General features: G+C 42.8%; 1 non-coding gene across 1 annotated transcript; it reads left to right on the plus strand.

Moving 5' to 3' along the window:
• The first annotated feature begins 1,700 nt into the window (after positions 1–1,700).
• On the plus strand, positions 1,701–1,772 carry trnav-uac. Its single transcript has one exon. It is a non-coding gene; the product is annotated as a tRNA-Val (tRNA).
• Positions 1,773–18,132: the final 16,360 nt, after the last annotated feature.

The raw sequence follows: 18,132 nt of genomic DNA on the forward strand, positions 1-18,132 counted from the left end.
ACCCCACCTCATCCTCCTCACCATCAGAAGCTAAACGGCAGCTAAATGTTCCCGGAAACCTGGCAGATAATGGACTATATACTTGTGCAAATGTGGTAAGAGCAAAACCAAACTTGTCTCTTTCCAGTTCGCACTTAATACTTTAATAGATATTTTTAAAACGATTTAATATTTAAAAGTAATTAGTGAATTTGAAAAGAGCCAAGGTTTGGGGTGCTCAGATTGTGCATTGGGGTACTATTTGGAGTTTGACCAACTAAACCCAAATAATCTGCCATTGTGAACACAGTCTCTAGCAAGCTTCTTCAAGACCCTCCTCTTCGACCTTGACTTTCGTCACCCTCCTAACCCTCCCCTCCCCGCCCTGCCCTCCACCCCTCCTGATCCCTGACTGCCCAGCGCCTTGGGACGTCCTCCTGACGTGAAAGGTGCTGTACAAATGTCATTTGTTATTGTTGCTTTTCATCCGGGTAGGATCACCCGACCTTGTAGGGTTTGAGCTTGCTGTATTAACAAGAGCTGAGTGGGAAGAATTTCTATCCTCATTGAAAATAAATGTGCAGAACTCTGCTTTCAGCAGTCTGTACTTGTATGCAATACGTACCTCCCCCCCACCACCCCCCACCCCCATGCAATGCACAGTTCACGGCAGAAAAGATTTTCATGAGAACAATATTTTCTTATCAAAGTCACATTTCCACCTCAGTTGAGCTGCTGTATGAAATTACCCATTGCACTGTATCAGCAGCTATGGACCAGTAAGTTAACAGAATTGCTAATTAAATTTATCTCCTCTCTTTTATTGGAAACGGATTCCTAGTGACGACAGCATGAAACTGACAATAATTCAACAGTAATTGACCGCAATGTGGCAGCCTCCCTCAGAGAGACCCGAGGTTGAGGGGAACAGCATTGCCAGACTGTGGGAATAGTGTCCTCAATTAGAAAATGAGTCCAATTTGTTAGGGCTTCACTCTGTATCTAACAGGTGCTGTTGTACTGACCTCTATTCTTTGTCTGTCCTGCATGTAGATAAAAGGGGAGGCTTTACAATTAGTATAGCATTGAAACGCTTGCTATCAACTTTTCTCCACAGATTTTCTTCCCTTTCTCTCCTAAAGACATTCAGCTCATTTTCTTCCACATGGTGTGTGCGTGTGTGAGTGTGTATCTGATACGCTGCCCTGCGTGGAGGGCGTTATATAAGTCCAAGTTGTTGTTGTTGCGTGGAGAGGGCAGGGACAGTGTCAGGAGTTTGTTGGACCACAGTGGGCATCACACCAGTCCACTCACACAAGTTCCACAACCACACAACTACCCAAACAAAAACCCAGTGGGCGTCCGAGCTGAGCTTGATGCTGGCTCTTGCTCTCCGCCCTCATCTTCTAATAGGCGCCTCGGGACATTGATGAGGAGTAGAAGCCATTCTTGTGACTTCTACTCCTCATTCAGTTGTACTGGTTCACACACATTCTCCTCTCCTGGTTTACACAGTAGCTACACATCACATTGGCAGATGGGTGTATAGTTTCAACCTGTGGGGTGTGGGGTGAGTACCCCACTTCAGCAACTTGTATAAAACACAATGGTGTGAAAACACAAATGCAGAACTAGAAAGGTTGGCAAAATAACCAGAGGGCAGATGAGGAGACACTGAGGTGATCCTATCTGGATAAACAGCAAGAAAAGTTACCATCTGGAGCCCTGTAGCTCAGTGGTTAGAGCATTGGCCTTACAAGCGAGAGACCTGGGTTCGATTCCCGGCAGGACAAAACCTTGGGCAAGTTTCCTTATAATAATAATAATAATAATCCTTGCATTTGATATAGCGCTTTTCATGTCGGGAGGACGTCCCAAAGCGCTTCACAGAACACACTGTAAAGTGAATTGACTGTATATTTGTGGGCAAAAGCGGCAGCCAATTGCGCACAGCAATGTCCCACAAACAGTCGTAGATTGAAAATGACCAATTTTTATTATTGTTTTTGGTTTTTGGAGGGATTATTATTAGGCTCTGTGCGGAGTAAGGAAACTTGCCCAAGGTTTCGCCCTCTGCCTGGCATTGAACTCGGGTCTCTCACTTGCAAAACGAGTGCTCTAACCACTTACTCCACACGCCTGATAATAATCCCTCAAGAAAAGAAAACAATGGGTCATTTCAATCCACGACTGTTTGTGGGACACTGCTGTGCGCAATTGGCTGCCGCGTTTCTCCCACAAATAATACGGTCAATTAATTTTACAGTCTATTCTGTGAAGTGCTTTGAGACGTTTAGATGAAGTGAAAAGCGCTATATCAAATGCAAGGATTATTATTATTATTATTATTATTATTATCTGAAATGCACTGCCTGAAAGGGTGGTGCAAGCAGATTCATTGATAACTCTCAATATATATATTGGATATATACTTGAAAAGAAAAGAATTGCAAGGCAATGGGGGAAAGAGCAGGGGAGTGGAATTAATTGGATACCTCTTTCAAAGAGCCGACACATACACACACAACTGTGCATGAACTTTGCACACACACATATCTACATACTCATACATGATTGTGCATACCCACATTTGCAAGTCCAAGCAGAATTGTGCACACACACACAGCCAAATACACGTGCATAATACAATGCAACGTATAAATTTACATTCATATAGCGCCTTTCACATTGGGAGGCCATCCCAAAGCTCCTGACACACACATTCACGGAGTCATGCCTACAAATACTAATACAAACACGTGCCCAAGGAAGGGCAAACATGGTTTGTAAAATCACGCCGAGATTACAACTCTGCTCTAATTCCCCTTCAGATGTCAGATTCAATGCTGAAACCACACACGATAAACAACTGCAAGTCAAGCCTGTGGAGAAATGCTCGCCAAGGGTTATAATAGTCATTATATTTTGTCAAAAATAATAATTGTAGTAAATTCAATGCATCAAGGAACGTTGGAGCTGATTTGCAACTACAGCACTAAAAATGTTGATGACACAGCTGTTTGTTGTGGTGACAAATTGACCACATTGTTTTATATTGCAGAAGACACTGATGTTATCGAATTACAATTCATTGCAGCAAACAGTCATGTATAATTAATTCTGAAGATTAAATCTTCTTAAAAAATACAGTCCAGAATCTTTTTGATAAGGTCAGAGGATGCTAAAGTGCTACATGGAGATGTAGTTGTTCGTCTAAATGTGACCCTGTCAACAACAGTTTGCCTGGTAATAAATAAAGCGTAAGATCATTGTGTGGCTTTTATCTGTTTATTAGAATTTGGTGTACTGGAAACCCCGCTCGCTACAGTTCCACAGCTTACAAGAATCGTGGTTAACCCTTTTGGAACTGGTGTTAAAAATAATGATGTAAAGGGGTGTGCAAATAATAAGACCTTCAGTCAGCATTTCTGGATTGACAGGTCACTACACTACCTCAATCTACCTCTGACCGCCTCAAACTGTACCGACCTTGTCGCTCCTTCGCTCAGCGAGCACCTGCCTGCTTCATGTCCTCCACCCAACCTCTCCCAGCAGTGGCAGTTGGGTTTTCAGCCTAACTGAAGACCGAAGAGCTCCAGCTTGTCTAATCATTGTTCATACATTCTTCTAATGCTGGCGATCACCCTCATCGCTTTCCTCTGAACCGCCTCAAGGGCCTGAGGAGCATCTAAAGACACGATGTCCAGAACTGTATGCCCGAGTATGATACCTGGGGATCTAAACTCAACTGATTTTATATGCAGTTCCTATATGTAGTGCTTTATATCTCTCAGTTTTGCACTTTATTATTATTATAGTTATCACCCTGTGTTCATATCCTATCAAGCTCTCTTTATAGGACCTTTGCTGCCCTCTCTGAATCCTCAGATCCCCCTAACTTGGTGTCATCTGCAAATGTAACTAACTTAAACTGGGTCTACGAGCCCAGGCCATTGATATATACAAGGAATGGGATGAGTAGTGGTATAGACCCCTGAGGCACCGCGCTTAATACCTCCCTATTTTGACCTAGCTCCCATAACAAAGACTCACTACTTCCTGCTTTTGAGCCAATTCTGATTCCATGGCCATGTCTTGCCCTTGAAATCCAGAGACCACAGTTTGTGAAGGATTCTTTTGGTTCAAACTTTGTCAAACGCCTTTTGGAAGTCAAGATATACAACAACAAGATTATATTTGTATAGCACCTTTCACGTCAGGAGGACGTCACATGGATTCCCAGAGACAGTCCCCTGCTCAAAAAAGCCTATGAGTCAAGACCTACTGTTTCTGAATCCATGTCGGCTGCCATTTATTAGACTATTATTATACAAGTAATCTTCCACTTCGTTTCTGATGATGGACTCTAACTTATTCAAGATGAGGTTAACAACCAGAACATAGAAAGTTTTGAATAAAAAAGTGCTGTTCATCTCATCGGGGGTTCTCTCCTTCCATAGACCAGGTATAATGTGCACTGATATTGTAGGTGAATACTAAAGAAATCAATAATAAAGATCACTTGTTTTAACAACCAGAACATATTACACCCAAACTCTCCCCATTGTATTTCAACATTAGATAAAAGGTGAATATCTCCAGGGAAAGCAGCCCAGGCAACAACGCTTTGTTAAGTTTCTCTCTGATACCTGAAAATAATTGAGAGAAGCCTTCAGGATGTCAATCTAGCAGCGACAGCCAAGGTTACTCAGCTCTGACTGGTTGTACTGCACAGAATGGCACACTGCTAACCAGACCAAACCTGTAGTCCTGGTCCAGGTAATCACCTCTACACTTACCCTGATCACCTTCAATCCAGTTCTTAACCAGTTATTCATCAGCTACCACTTAAAGCCATTAATCTTCATGAATCGAGGTAGATTTCAAGAGTAGCTGGAAACCTGTTCTGCACATCCACAAAGTGAAGAAGGCCCTTCAGTTCGTTTGACCTCAGCCTTCCAGAAGACCATACCCCTGTCAGCCATCGCCTGTTTTTACAGTATATCACATGAAGTGCTTTGGGATGCCCTTCTGATGTGAAAGGCACTCTAACAAACACAAGAATATTATTATTCTCAACTCACTGCGTAAAGTAGTTCCTCCTAAACTCTCTTTTAAATCTGCTAGTGGATGTCTTATATTTATGGCCATCTTGTAAAGACTCAATAACAAGTGGAACAACCTATTTATGTACAGTTTATTAAACCCTTTCATATTTGATAAACACCTCCATTGGGTCCCCTATCAATCAGCGCATCTCCGGAGAGAATAGCTCTATACTAATCCTTACATTTGATATAGTGCCTGATCACATCATTGAGACGTCTCAAAGCGCTTTACAGAATATACTGGAAAGTGAATTGACTGTATACTTTGTGGATGAAAGGTGGCAGCCAATTGCGCACAGCAGTGTCCCACAAACCGTCGTGGATTGAGTGACTAAATTCTTATTGCTCAAACGGTGTCCAATTTGCACTCCAATGAATGTTAGTTTGTTTAAACAAAATCTATCCTATTTTCCACATCAAGTCTCCTTGAGAAAGCAGAAATCAATTTGTGTTTTTCTTTAACCATACGAAGCGATCTTTTCACGTTCCACTTTGCGAAGCCTTCATTTACCAGCCCGAAGGCATGAGGATGGTACTAAAGTGTATTATCATTCAAATCCTCAAACACCAAATCATCCCTATTGGGATTCCGGGCAGGGTATTTTTGCATAATGTTGTTTTGTAAGCTGTTAAATGCTGACAAGCAGCTCTTCGCTTGTTTTTATTTGCAGTTTTATTTTATAGTGTGACCAGTTTAGATGTAATGAAGTTTGTTAATTTAACCTCCCCAAGTTCTGCCAACAGCAGATTTCTCTTGACTTTCGCCCATCATGGAACAAGATCCAAGAAATAAAGCCTCATCTCTCTCTGTCTCTCTCTCTCTGTCATTTGGTTACAGTAAAAGTTTGTTTTGCTGTTCTTTCCGGTGGCTGTCCATCACTGTCACTCACTATCCGTCACTGTGAAAGGAACATTAAATGAGCCCAATGTAAATGTGTTCAATAAAAGTGTTGAATAAATAAATCTTTTACTGCAGTCTCGCTTCGCCTCAAGAAATTGTAGCAAGTGATCCGAGAGACTAGATTTTATGGAGCCGCTTTAGATTGCTAAGGGTGTACCAGCGATGGCACAAACACCAGAACACATCTTTAGCGATGTCTCGTTAGAATGTCGGAATGAAATAAAGAGATCAATATATTTAATAAACGAAAGGCAAAATAGTGCAGATGCTAGAAATCTGAAATATAAACAGAAGTTACTGGGAACACTCAGCAAGGCAGGAAGTATTTATGGAGAGAGGAAAGTGAGTTAACATCATCGACCTGAAATGTCAACTAATTTTCCTCTCTCCATTGATGCTGCCTGACCTGCTGCGTGTTCCCAGCGACTTCTGTTTTATATCAATATATTCAATGTTACCTCACAGATTTGATGTGCTATATTGAATGTGTTATGAAAGCTTGCATTTTTCATCCAAAGTTTTGTTGTTGACGGGGTGAATTTTCACCAGTGTGTTAATAATAATCCTTGGATTTGATAAAGCGCCTTTCACGTCAGGAGGTCATCTTAAAGTGTGAATTGCAGTGACTTTATAGGCGAACGGAGCAGTCAATCTAAATTAACTAGTTAACTAATTAACACGGCACGGATTGGAATTTTCTCCCAATGGTATGATATGAAATAGCTTAATATTGAATGGTACAGGGTAATTCTGTGTGACGTAGAGCAATAAAGGAGTGAGGAATAATACAGTACTAAACGGTATAAAATGGTAAGATACTGCGGTAAAATTTGTAACGTTCCATAATTTAACTCCAGAGTAAATTAACTCTGACATTAAGTTATTGCTGCAATATGTAGTGTTCAGAATGAACTTAATATTCTTCATAAAAGACCATGCAATATGGTCTAACATTCTACACTAACGACCGCGTAAAATGCCTTGGGGTGTTCTCCTGATGTGAAAGTTGCTACATAGAAGGAAATTTGTATTCTATTACAATACAATAAATTCCCACTAGACAGCAGCATTTCTTCTTCCCCCCACACCCACAGTGTTCAATCTTGTGATACCAGTGATAATATCACATGGTGAATTCCCCCTAATTACGTGGAGACCAGGGGCTGTCTGCCTGTCCTTTCAATCAATAGTTCCTGAGCCTTATTTAACATCACCCTGATCATTCTTTCAGCCATCCCCCGTGCCCAGTCTGTGCTCTTGACGTAGCCTTCAAGTCCCCACATCAGCATTTCCCTGACACCACAGGTTCCTCACTCTTATCCTGCACACTTGATTGCTGACGTGACCATTTTATACACGATCAGCCGTGGTGATTTCTCATCACCTCGCAGTTACAGTCCTCAAATAGCGTGCAGTAGGTGCTATCTTCATCTAACGATTCGCTGTGAGTTACCCAGTATGTCCTTTCATCAAGAACTCTGGATCTTGTTTAACCAGTGCTTTGCCCATTGACTTCAATGTAAGAGCCACTCATCAGGGACATTGATTGCTTTTTCCAAGTCTTTCTCTCTCTCCACTTATCCTCAGCCGATTTCCTTCGCCAAGTACTTTCTCTCATGATTCATTGGACACCTTAAGTAGCCTTATTGGACTGTCAATAGTCTGTCATTTACATTTATCTCACAAAGCCTTCCCCAGCTCACTTTTCCAATGGGCAATTTTCCAAGTTCTATAGGAAAGCAGTGTTGGCCTCTTAATTTCTCCCTCACTCTCCACCGCTTAGGTATCTTCAATTGAAATAGATGTGATGGTCTTCCCAGTGTTGTATCCAAAGTTGTTTGAAAGCCAGCAGTGTACTGTGAGATATACATTAAATGTATAATGATATTTTTGAATTGCTAAAACTATTCTTGAATTCATCTGTTAAAAAGTTCGATGTTTTAGAAATTCTATAATTGAGGAATATCGCAGACAAATGGGATTCTTCATTACTCTTGGGTCTAGATTGACTCCTGTGATTATTTGTTCATTCACCTCATGCTGTTTGTGGTTCATTGCTATGTGCAAATTGGCTGCTGTTTTGGCTTAAAAATCCACTTTACAGTAAATCCTGTGGGCGCTTTGAGATGTCCTCCCGATCTGAAAGGCTCTGTACCAAATGTAAGGATTATTTTTAATTATCAAATACATGAGGTATCATTATTCTAATCACCATAACCTGCCTTTAATGTTGAGATAGTGTGTTGATATGCCACGTTTCTATTCTCAAGACAGCTTTAATTCCTATCCTAGAGACATATTTCCACGCAATTTAAAGAACGTTATTTTCCTTGAATTTGAATTAATTTGTACATCATGTTTCTTATTTCATTTTAATTATCATTCAATTCACAATTTGCGACAAATTAATCTCCTTAAGGCACCTAGTATTGCCTGGCTAACACATGGGTCAAAGAGAGAAGAATAAGTGATAAGCTTGAATTTCTATGCAAAATTACTGAATGTTAATATATATTACTATCAATATTTTAAAACATTTTTGCGAGGATTGCTGAGAACACATTTGCCTTTTTTCCCTTCCTTTTAATTCCTCACTGAATTACCTCACGGCAGAGTTAGTAAGCACTCTTCCCATGTCAGCGGATTCGCTGAAGGAATGTTAAATGATTTCGGAGACACTGAACCAAACCGAGTAATCAACTGGTTTTTTGTTGCATAAGATCCATAAATCATGTCAGGTGCCACCTCGGTGCAGTGTCTCTAAGTCTTAAGGGAAATACAAAGCTGTTTTAATTTATAATGATAATCTTTGTGTTGGATACGGTGCCTTATCACGCCCTTGAAACATCTCACTTATTTGACCTTTAGAAGGAACATTGTTTTTAATTAATATTATGGATGATTAAAAAGACTACCTCCCGTTCTGATCAGTGGCTGGGTTGGATGGAGCCTGTGAGCCCCAGAGCAGGACGAGTGCAGGCCTGAAGCTTGGTTTAATCATGTGAGCTGAGATCTCAACAGCCTACAATTCACTGACATAACAGGTTCCATGTACTAAATATTCAGTATCTGCCATGTTCCTGTCCTGTTGTCTCATCCACCTCCTCCACTCCACCAGCCCGTCTCCTTTCCCCCATGTGCCCCGTTATCAGCCACTTTGCCCCAATCTCTCTAAGGCAAGGTCCGATAAAATGTGATAATCCTTGCATATCACATACAAGGATTGTTTATTTATTGATTTGGGGGCACTTTCATGCACGACAGGTGCTTTGAGTCATCCCTGAGATGTGAAACGTGCTGGATCACATGGGAGGATTATCATTATTATTATTATGATACTCAAATACCATCAAGAGGGTACAACAACAACGGCTTGCATTTATATAGCGCCCTTCACATGGGGTAGTATACCGGAACGCTTGAGGGTAAGCAAGAATCCAGGAACGTATCGATTAAAATCCTGGAACTGGCTTCAAATACAAGCGGTGCCTTAGGTAGTAAGATACACTGCCTTTATGGGCTAATACTAGGAGAAATTTGGGGCCTTTGTTTATATTCAAACACAAAGACAAAACCCATAACAGAAGCGCTGTAGGTAAAACTGTCAGAATCAGCACAAAGAGGAGCCCACAGCGATTAAATGTTACAGCCAAGCAAGCAAAGCACGATCTTAATGGTATATTTACAAAGATTCTCACAGGCTGACACTCCTCTTGGTAAGTGATGAAGAGATATCAGTGGAAGAATACAAAGTTAAAAGGAGACACATTACTCAGACTGCAGAAAGAGAAAGAGTCATTATCTGGTGCCTGTAATGCGTGAATGATCAGACACTTTTTATTGTACAATATGCTTTCCAACTTTAGGAGTTGCCTAACATCTGTGTGAGGAGCCAAGGCCTACAGAAATCTACCACACAGTCAGAGTTCATTAATCCCAATAACTTTGCAATACAATACACAATTATATTTGTAAAGCGCCTTTCACGTTGGTAGGATAGTAGGCGCTGAAAAGTCAGGAATTAGGATCCGAGCTGGTGGGGGAAGGGGAGTGGAGGTTGGGATCAGGGATGGGGAGGGCAGAGAGAATAGGAGCGTGGCCGAAGACATGGTCAAAGAGGAAGGTCTTGAGGCGTACCTTGAAGGAGCAAGGGAGGGAGCGAGGTGAAGGGAATGTGGGATAGAGTTCCAGAGGGTGGGGGCAGAGAGGCTGAAAGCCCAATCGCTGATGGTAGACTTGGAGCAGGCCAGAACTTGCTGAGCAGAAGAAGCGGACAGGTTGATAAGAGGTTACCAGGTCAGAGAGGTAGGAGGGAGCAAGGCCATGGGGGGTCTTGAAGGTGAGGATGAGAATTTGAACTCAATCCTCTGAGGGATGGGGAGCCAGTAGAGTTGGGCGAGGATGGGGGTGATGGGGTCGTGGAGCCTAATGCGGGAGAGGACACGAGCTGCAGAGTTCTGGAGAATCTGCAGCTTGTGGAGAGAAGAGTTGGGAAGGTCGACAAGCATAGTTGGCATAGTCGAGCCTGGTCGTAATGAAGGCATGTATGAGGGTTTCGGTGGCCTGAGGGGTGAGGCAGTGGTGGAGTCAGGCAATGTTGCAGAGGTGGGGGGAAGGCACGGATGTGGGGGAGAAAGGACAGTTGAGGGTCGAACAAGACGCAATGTTTCATAGTGGGATAAATTATTTCTTCCCGTTGCCCAACACTTACTTGTAACTAATTGAGATACATAATTTGTGTAAACCTATTTTTCTGTCCTTCGAATGAAACGATAAAACAAGGTCCAAATTGCCTGTCCAGGCAGATGTCGAAGATCCCATGGCACTGTTCGAAAAGAGAAGGGAATCTCTCTCTCTCGGGGTCCTGGCCAACAATCTCCCAAATAAAATTGGTCACTCACTCCATGGCTGCTTGTGGGACATTCCTCTGCGCAACTGGCTGCCACAATTTGCTCACAAAATACACAGTCAAACCACTTTACAGTATATCCTGAGAAGCACATAGATATGTCTCAATAACGTGATAAGGCGTATATCAAACGCAAGGACTATTATTTTTATTATATTTTATTTGGTTTGTTTCCAAAATCATGTTCTTAACTGTTTGCTGTCATAACCTTTATTCAGCAAATTTATAATAATACTATTAATAATAATATATATTATTAATATTAATAATAATTGTTACAATTGGTATAATGCCTTTCATGTCAGGAGGACATCCCCCAGTGCTTCACAGGATTTAATGACAAGTGCAGCGATGGTGTTTGTGTGGGCAAATTTGTTTCTAATACAGTTGCAATGTGGACCCCATTCACTGTGCATGTGTGAAGTTTGCCTCAATATCCCATTCCCCCGTCACTTGTCATTGGACTTGCCTTATATTTTATGATGTATCGATCTTAAAATGTCATCTTATTTCGAATCAAAATAGATTTCCACAGTGGGCAGGTCAGTGGCAGGTAAAGTTTATAGAAGAACTTCTTGCCTCATCAAAATGGCTCAACTCATTTTACAGTAATTCCTGCCGAGGGCAGATTACTTTTGTAGGCAAAGGAATCAAAACGTTCACTTGAACATGCAATTAACATTGTCGTGATTTGGTTTAACAGCTGCTGAAATCAGAGAGTTGATCTTTTCCTTTTTTGCTTTTGCAAAAATCTCCTTTCTTGCTCTTGTGACAGAAACACTGTTGAACATCGCTGACTTGAGAACATGTGACATCTCCCGCTGGTGAGTGCATACCTAGCAAAGCAACACACAGACACACAGCTCAGACTGTGCCTATTATACTCAGACTCCAATAACACTTCGGTCCTTTCACCTCAGTAAGTTCTGCTGCATATTCCCTGTCTGGAATTAATGTCAATGGTAATGATAAAGTGTGCCATTATTTTTCAGGTGGTGAGTTATGTCAAATAGCTTTATTCACAATTCCATCACAACTCTCATTATAGGAATAGCACTTGCGTTTGATATAGCACTTCTAATATCGAAATGTGTTTCACAGAGTTTCCTGTAAAGTGTAGTGACTGTGTAATTTAAGGACCAACACAGTAGCCAAAGTGTGCACAGCAATGTTCCCCCAAACAATCATTAAATCAGTGATCAATTTTATCTGGGGGAATTGTAGGCCAGCACACAGAAGAAAGTTTCTTTTCATTTCAAATAGTGCCGTGGGCGTTTTAGTATCCATCTGATCAGGCAGAGAGAGGACCGCAGTTTAACTTCTCATGGTACCACTGACAATGCAGGTATCCACCAACACCACCAACAAAATTACACTTACAGAGCGCCTTTTACGTCGGGAGGACGTCCCAAAGCGCTGAACAGTCAGGTGTCAGGGCCCGAGCATGGGGGAGGGGTGGGTTAGGGGTGAGGGAAGGCAGAGAGGTGGGAGGGAGACCAAAGGCACGGTCGAAGAGAAGGATCTTGAGACCGGCATTGAAGGAGGCAAGGGAGGCAGCGAGGCGAAGGGACCGTGGGATGGAGTTCCAGAGTGTGGGAGCAGAGAGACTGGAAGCTCAGCCACCGATGGTAGGGCGGGTCGGATGGGAGACATGGAGCAGCCGGAGCCTGATGAATGGAGGGAGCGGGCAGGTTGGTAAAGAGTCAGCAGGTCAGAGAGGGAGGAGGGGGCAAGGCCATGGATGGCCTTAAAGGTGAGGACAAGGATCTTCAACTCGTTCTTCTGGGGGATGGGGAGCCAGTGGAGTTGGGCGAGGGTGGGAGTGATGGGATCACGGAGCCTGGTGCGTTAGAGTACACGAGTTTTGGATGATCTGCAGCTTGTGAAGGGAAAAGTTGGAAAGGCCGATGAGGAGGGAGTTCCTGTAATCGAGCCTTGATGTGGTGAATGTGTGGGTGAGGGTTTCGGCAGCCTGAGGGTTGAGGAAGTGGCGGAGTCTGGCAATGTTGTGGAGGTGGTGGTAGGCAGTGCTGGTCATGGCGCAGATGTGGGGGAGAAAGGACAGTTCAGGTTCGAACAAGACACCCAGGTTCCTGACTGGCTTAGTGAGGTTGAGTGTGCAGTCGTGGAGGCTGATGCTTTCAGCGCCTGAGGTGCGGTGGCCAGAACTGTGCTGGAGCGTTAGCCTTGACTGTGATACCGCCAAGTCATGAAATATGGAACGCAGTGCCTCAGAAGAAACCTTTATTTGCTGAGAACTCACAAGCAATAACAACAGCAATTTGCATGTATATAATGCCCTTCATGTGGGGCAGCATCTCGGAGTGCTTAACAGGAGCTTCATGCCAAGCCGGGGGGGAGGGAGGGAAGAGTTGACCATAAGCACAATTGAAGAGGAAGGTCTTCAGACATGATCTAAAAGAAGGTGAAGGAGATGGAAAGGCGGAGGGATTGCGGGAGAGAATTCTAAAGCTTCGGGGCATAGGGGCTGAAAGCGTGGCCATCAATGGGGGAGCAGAAGGTCCGAGAGACAAGCAGGAGGCCAGAACCAATATTAAAGCAATACCAGAGCAGCTCCTGTCCATTCCTGCAAACCCCTTCCTTCCCCACTCCTCCAGGCTGCTTTGAATTCTCAGCGGGCATTGAGTAGTGATCTGAGAAGGCCCTTTGCCACTAAACTGGTGAGTTTTACTGTTAAAAAAGCCTCCATCTGGTGTGAAGGATGAGATTACATGGAAGGAGATGGCTAGCCTTGCTTGTCTGGCAAGAATCTCTCTCCATCAATCCCATTTCTTTTTCTGTCTGTCTCTGTATGATATCAGAAATTCCTCAGAAGCCACCACACACTGAGCGCTCTTTCTGTAAGAGATCAAAGAATTGTTGGGTTGTTTCACTCTTATGACAACCTCTGAATTGATTTGCCCTTTGGAGTTGAACAGGATGGCTGTGAGCCAACATTGAGGTGCTAACTAGATGATGGAAATAAGCAGTTCATGCAAAAATTATATAATCCATGGACGATTTCAGTTGCAAGACACAAAACTTAGGAGTTTCACTCCAGACTGAAGATTATTAATCCTAGAAAAGTGATCCACCAATCGACTAATAACCGGGTTCCTATTTACTGGTAGTAAACAGAGGCATGTTGAGTAAGGAAACATGTCTAACATTTCACCTGCCGGGCATCGAACCCAGGTCCTCTCGCTTGCGAGGCGAATTATCTAACCACTAAGTTATAGGACTCCTGTACGTGTAGTTCACCCATCAGCACTATATTGAAGTGTCATCCTAGACTTGAGCTAAAGGTGCCAATTTTGGTGGGCGAGAGGGGTGCTGCTGACTGAGCCAGTTTGACACTCATTTGCTGGTGAAGAGTCAAAATGAGTGGATCCCAGAGCTATTCTGCCCATGTGCGTGTGAGAACATCGAGACTTTTGAGCGTGCGAGAGCCACCATTTGAATTTGTGTGTGATCTCCATCAATGGCGGCGGTTTCACCAATCTGTCTCGGAGGCAGATGGTTGTGGGATCAAGCTCAACATTGGGACTTTTTATTCACAGGTTAGGCTGACACGCCAGTGTTGTGCTGAGGGATGAACGGCCAAGCCAAGGAGCAAAGGCATCTGAATCCCATTGCAATGCTTTAGCGCACTGATATCCACACATGATGTCCGCATGTGTGTGTGGAGCATCATATGGTGCTGGCAGCCACCTCTAAGACGTTACATTACAAAGCTGAAGAGCCCAGTGTATCTAGACCTTGATTGTGAGGCAGCCCTCAGATTGCTGGGATGTTAGAGGATATTTGTTTTGCCTCGGGGTATTTTGAGTTGACAAACAGGCTGATGTTTACCACACTGTAATTGCAACAACTGCTGATTTCCACAAACACATCATAATTCTACACTACAGAATCTGTTTTGTCTTGTTCTGTCAATCCTAAGTGAAAGACTTCACCAGATTGCAATATCACAGCGCAGTGGACTTTACACAGCCTCAAGCAAAATAGCTGCTGAATATTCACCTTCCCAATCAGTTCATTCAGCGTCTCTTAACAGACTTGCTGCTATCCCTTACCCTCAGGATACAACCTGCCCTGGTGGATGAACAGGAAATGTTTCTGAGCAAATAACTAGTAAACAAACATTGATCAGAATTTTACACTTTTGTTTTATTTCTCTCAAGCGCTGTAATTTACCGTGAAATATCAGCCATGAATGTGAATTTGTCCATTTTTTTAAAAGAAAGATGAATTTGAAGCTTGAAATCTATCTGATCTTAACTGGGGGACAGAACAGCTCAAACTGATGGTGGGAGGGTGGGGGATTGGGGGTTAGTGGATCGGAGGTTCTTTGACAGGTTGGAGGGTGTGAGGGAGATCAGATGATCAGAGAGAATGTCAGTGACAGAGGGGCAAGAGGTTCACAAGATCACAATCGATAAAAAAAAAGTCAATCCACTTCGCAGCATACCCCGTGATGGGCTTTGAGATGTTTCGTAGATGGGATAAGACGCTGTATCAAATGCAAGGATTATTACTATTATTCTCACAGATTAGTTCGCATGAAGAAAGTTCTTCGGCCCATTTGATCTCATTCTTCCAGATCACCCACCCTATCCTCATCCCAAGCTTTTCTATAAATGAGTCCAGCATCATGGAGTGTCAACCATCCTTCCTGAAAACCTGTTCCAGTTGTCTAGGTGTAAACATATATTTCCTGGTGACTGTCCTGAATCTGTTCCTTGCAATCCTAAACCGGTGTCTGCTTGCTCTGCTTTGTTCTGCTTTTACTTTCTCAATCCTGTACACAATCGAGGTGACACACATCTCCCTGGAGAGTGGGTTTGAATGTTAGCCGTACGTAGATTGGAATTGTTTCTACAGATGCTCAACTCTACAGGAGATTTGTAACTGAATCGGTGGAGCCTGTCTAATTTATTAATAATAGTAATAATAAGGGGGAATGGAGACGACAATTAAAACTGTAGCAGATAGAGGCAGGAGATTGTCACATTTCTGTATTGCAGATTTCATATATATGTGTAAATTCAGGTATCAGGTCAACAATATCCGATCAGCCTGACTTAGTTTGTCAGCATCTCACTGTCTGCATTTATGGGATCAAACCCCTCTTCTGGACTTTGAGCTCACAGTCTAATTTGACAATTAATGGAGTGCTGAAGGAACATTCAATCATGGATGATACCGTCTTCCTGTTAAGGTGGACTTAAAAAGAGCTTTGACTCTGGAATTAAGGGAATGGAGAAATCACTAGTTCTTCAGATGAGCTGGTGATTTACGTCATGGCTGTTGGAGGGTCCTTGGGTGTACATTAAATAGATTGCACTGCACGTTCAGTGCTGATTGTGACGTGCTTTGAAACCTTTTATAAAGCACTATAATAAGGGGTTTCTATTCTTTCCAATCAAGCTTTGAGACATCATGGCCCAGCCAGATTCACGTAACACCCACATCCAGTGGTACTCACAATATAATAATAATAATAATCCTTGCATTTGATATAGCGCTCATCATGTCTTAGAGACGTCTCAAAGCACAATTTGTAAAGTAAATTGACTGTGTTTTGTGGGCAAAGCGCAGCAGCTAATTGCACACGGCAGTGTCCCCACAAACAGTCAATGATTGAAGTGACCAATTTTGAAGGAATTAATGATCAGGAGGGCAACTGGAGGCCAATCCGACTGCTATTCTCCGACTTCCTTTACTGTTCTGAGCAGATGAGCCCTCAAGTCAGTTTTTGCAGTGAGTGAGTGCGTGTGTTTTGGGAAAGTGTATGGCATTGGTGCTGGACTGCACGCCAGAGTCATACATGAAAGAAAGGGTCGTGTTTGATGACGATATAAACAGAGGGTAAAGTTTACAATGTTTCCTGAGGATTGCCTGTGTTAACACAAGGAACCCATTAAAAAAACACTGCAAACTTTACCCAAGAAACTTCCCTCCTACTGCCAGGGATGAACCTCAGAATAAATTAATCAGAGAGAAGAGACATCTGTATTCTAAAGATGTTTTATTGGTTGTGCAAAGCACTTAGAAAATCATGTTCTTTGTGCTCTGAGCCTCCTAAATTTAGCAGTTAACATTGAAATCTCAAATTCCCAATTAATTTTCCTGATAGATTATCCTCTATTTCCCGTTTGCGGTATTAATGGCTTTTTTTTATTAAACTTCTGTTACTTTGATGGTGACAGGGGTTTGCCTGGGATAAGACCGTCTCAACAATCTACATTAATCTTCATTTATTTTATCAACTGTGCCGAGAGATTAATCGTTCAGTACATTATGTGAATGCACAGCACGCTGTTCATCCAGATCACTGAACTCATCTAAGGCTTCAGCTAATGGGGTCGAGGATATGTTGATATGTCAACAGACCAGTTAACAGCACACTGGATTATTGCTTAGCTATCTTCCTTCAACACCTACTCTGCTCTGAGGCGAATGCAGTGTTTATATTTTATAGACTTGGCATTTACTTTAATTCTCGAAGGTGTGAATGACTGAACCGTGTGGATATTAATTGATCATTTGAGATGCCAAAGCTGACCTTTATAACCTGGTCCTTTTGATCTATCTCTCAAAGCCAAGCAGCTATGATCTGTTAGAGGGGATGTATGTTCGGGTGTCAGCCGGGCTCAGTTGGTAACACTCTCACCACAGAGTCATATAACAACAAGAACTTGCATTTATATAGCGCCCTTCACCAGGGTAGAGTCTCGGAGCGCTTAATAGGAACTTACGAACAGGTGTAGGCCGTTCAGTCCCTTGAGCCTGTTCTGCCATTATATTAGATCATGGCTGATCTGTACCTCAACTCCAAATGTCCATCTTTGCCCCATATCCCTTAATCCCCTTAACCTATTGTGGGTTTAAGCCCTACTTCAGGACTTTCAGCTCGTTGTCTGGACTGATCCTCTAATGCAGTGCTGGGGGTGGGTAGGCTATATTGTCTGAGAGTAGCACCTACCTCACTCAGGGAGGAAGCTGTTGACATTCTCAGACTCCTGCACCCGGCCTCATCTGCTATTCTAAGGAGGTACCATCCATGAGGTATTGAATTGAAGTCAGGTCTGTCTCTTCCAGTGATGTTGAAGATCCCATGGCATTTTTCCAAAAGTGATTAATAAAGTGAAACTTCCTGTACGTTTTTCCCAGTGTCCTGGCCAACAATCCCCCTCATTCACTTCAGACTTTGTCATTGACTGCCGCATTGG

The sequence above is a fragment of the Callorhinchus milii genome, unplaced genomic scaffold (genome assembly GCF_018977255.1).
Source record: "Callorhinchus milii isolate IMCB2004 unplaced genomic scaffold, IMCB_Cmil_1.0 Scaffold10, whole genome shotgun sequence".
Taxonomy (NCBI): Eukaryota; Metazoa; Chordata; class Chondrichthyes; order Chimaeriformes; family Callorhinchidae; genus Callorhinchus; species Callorhinchus milii.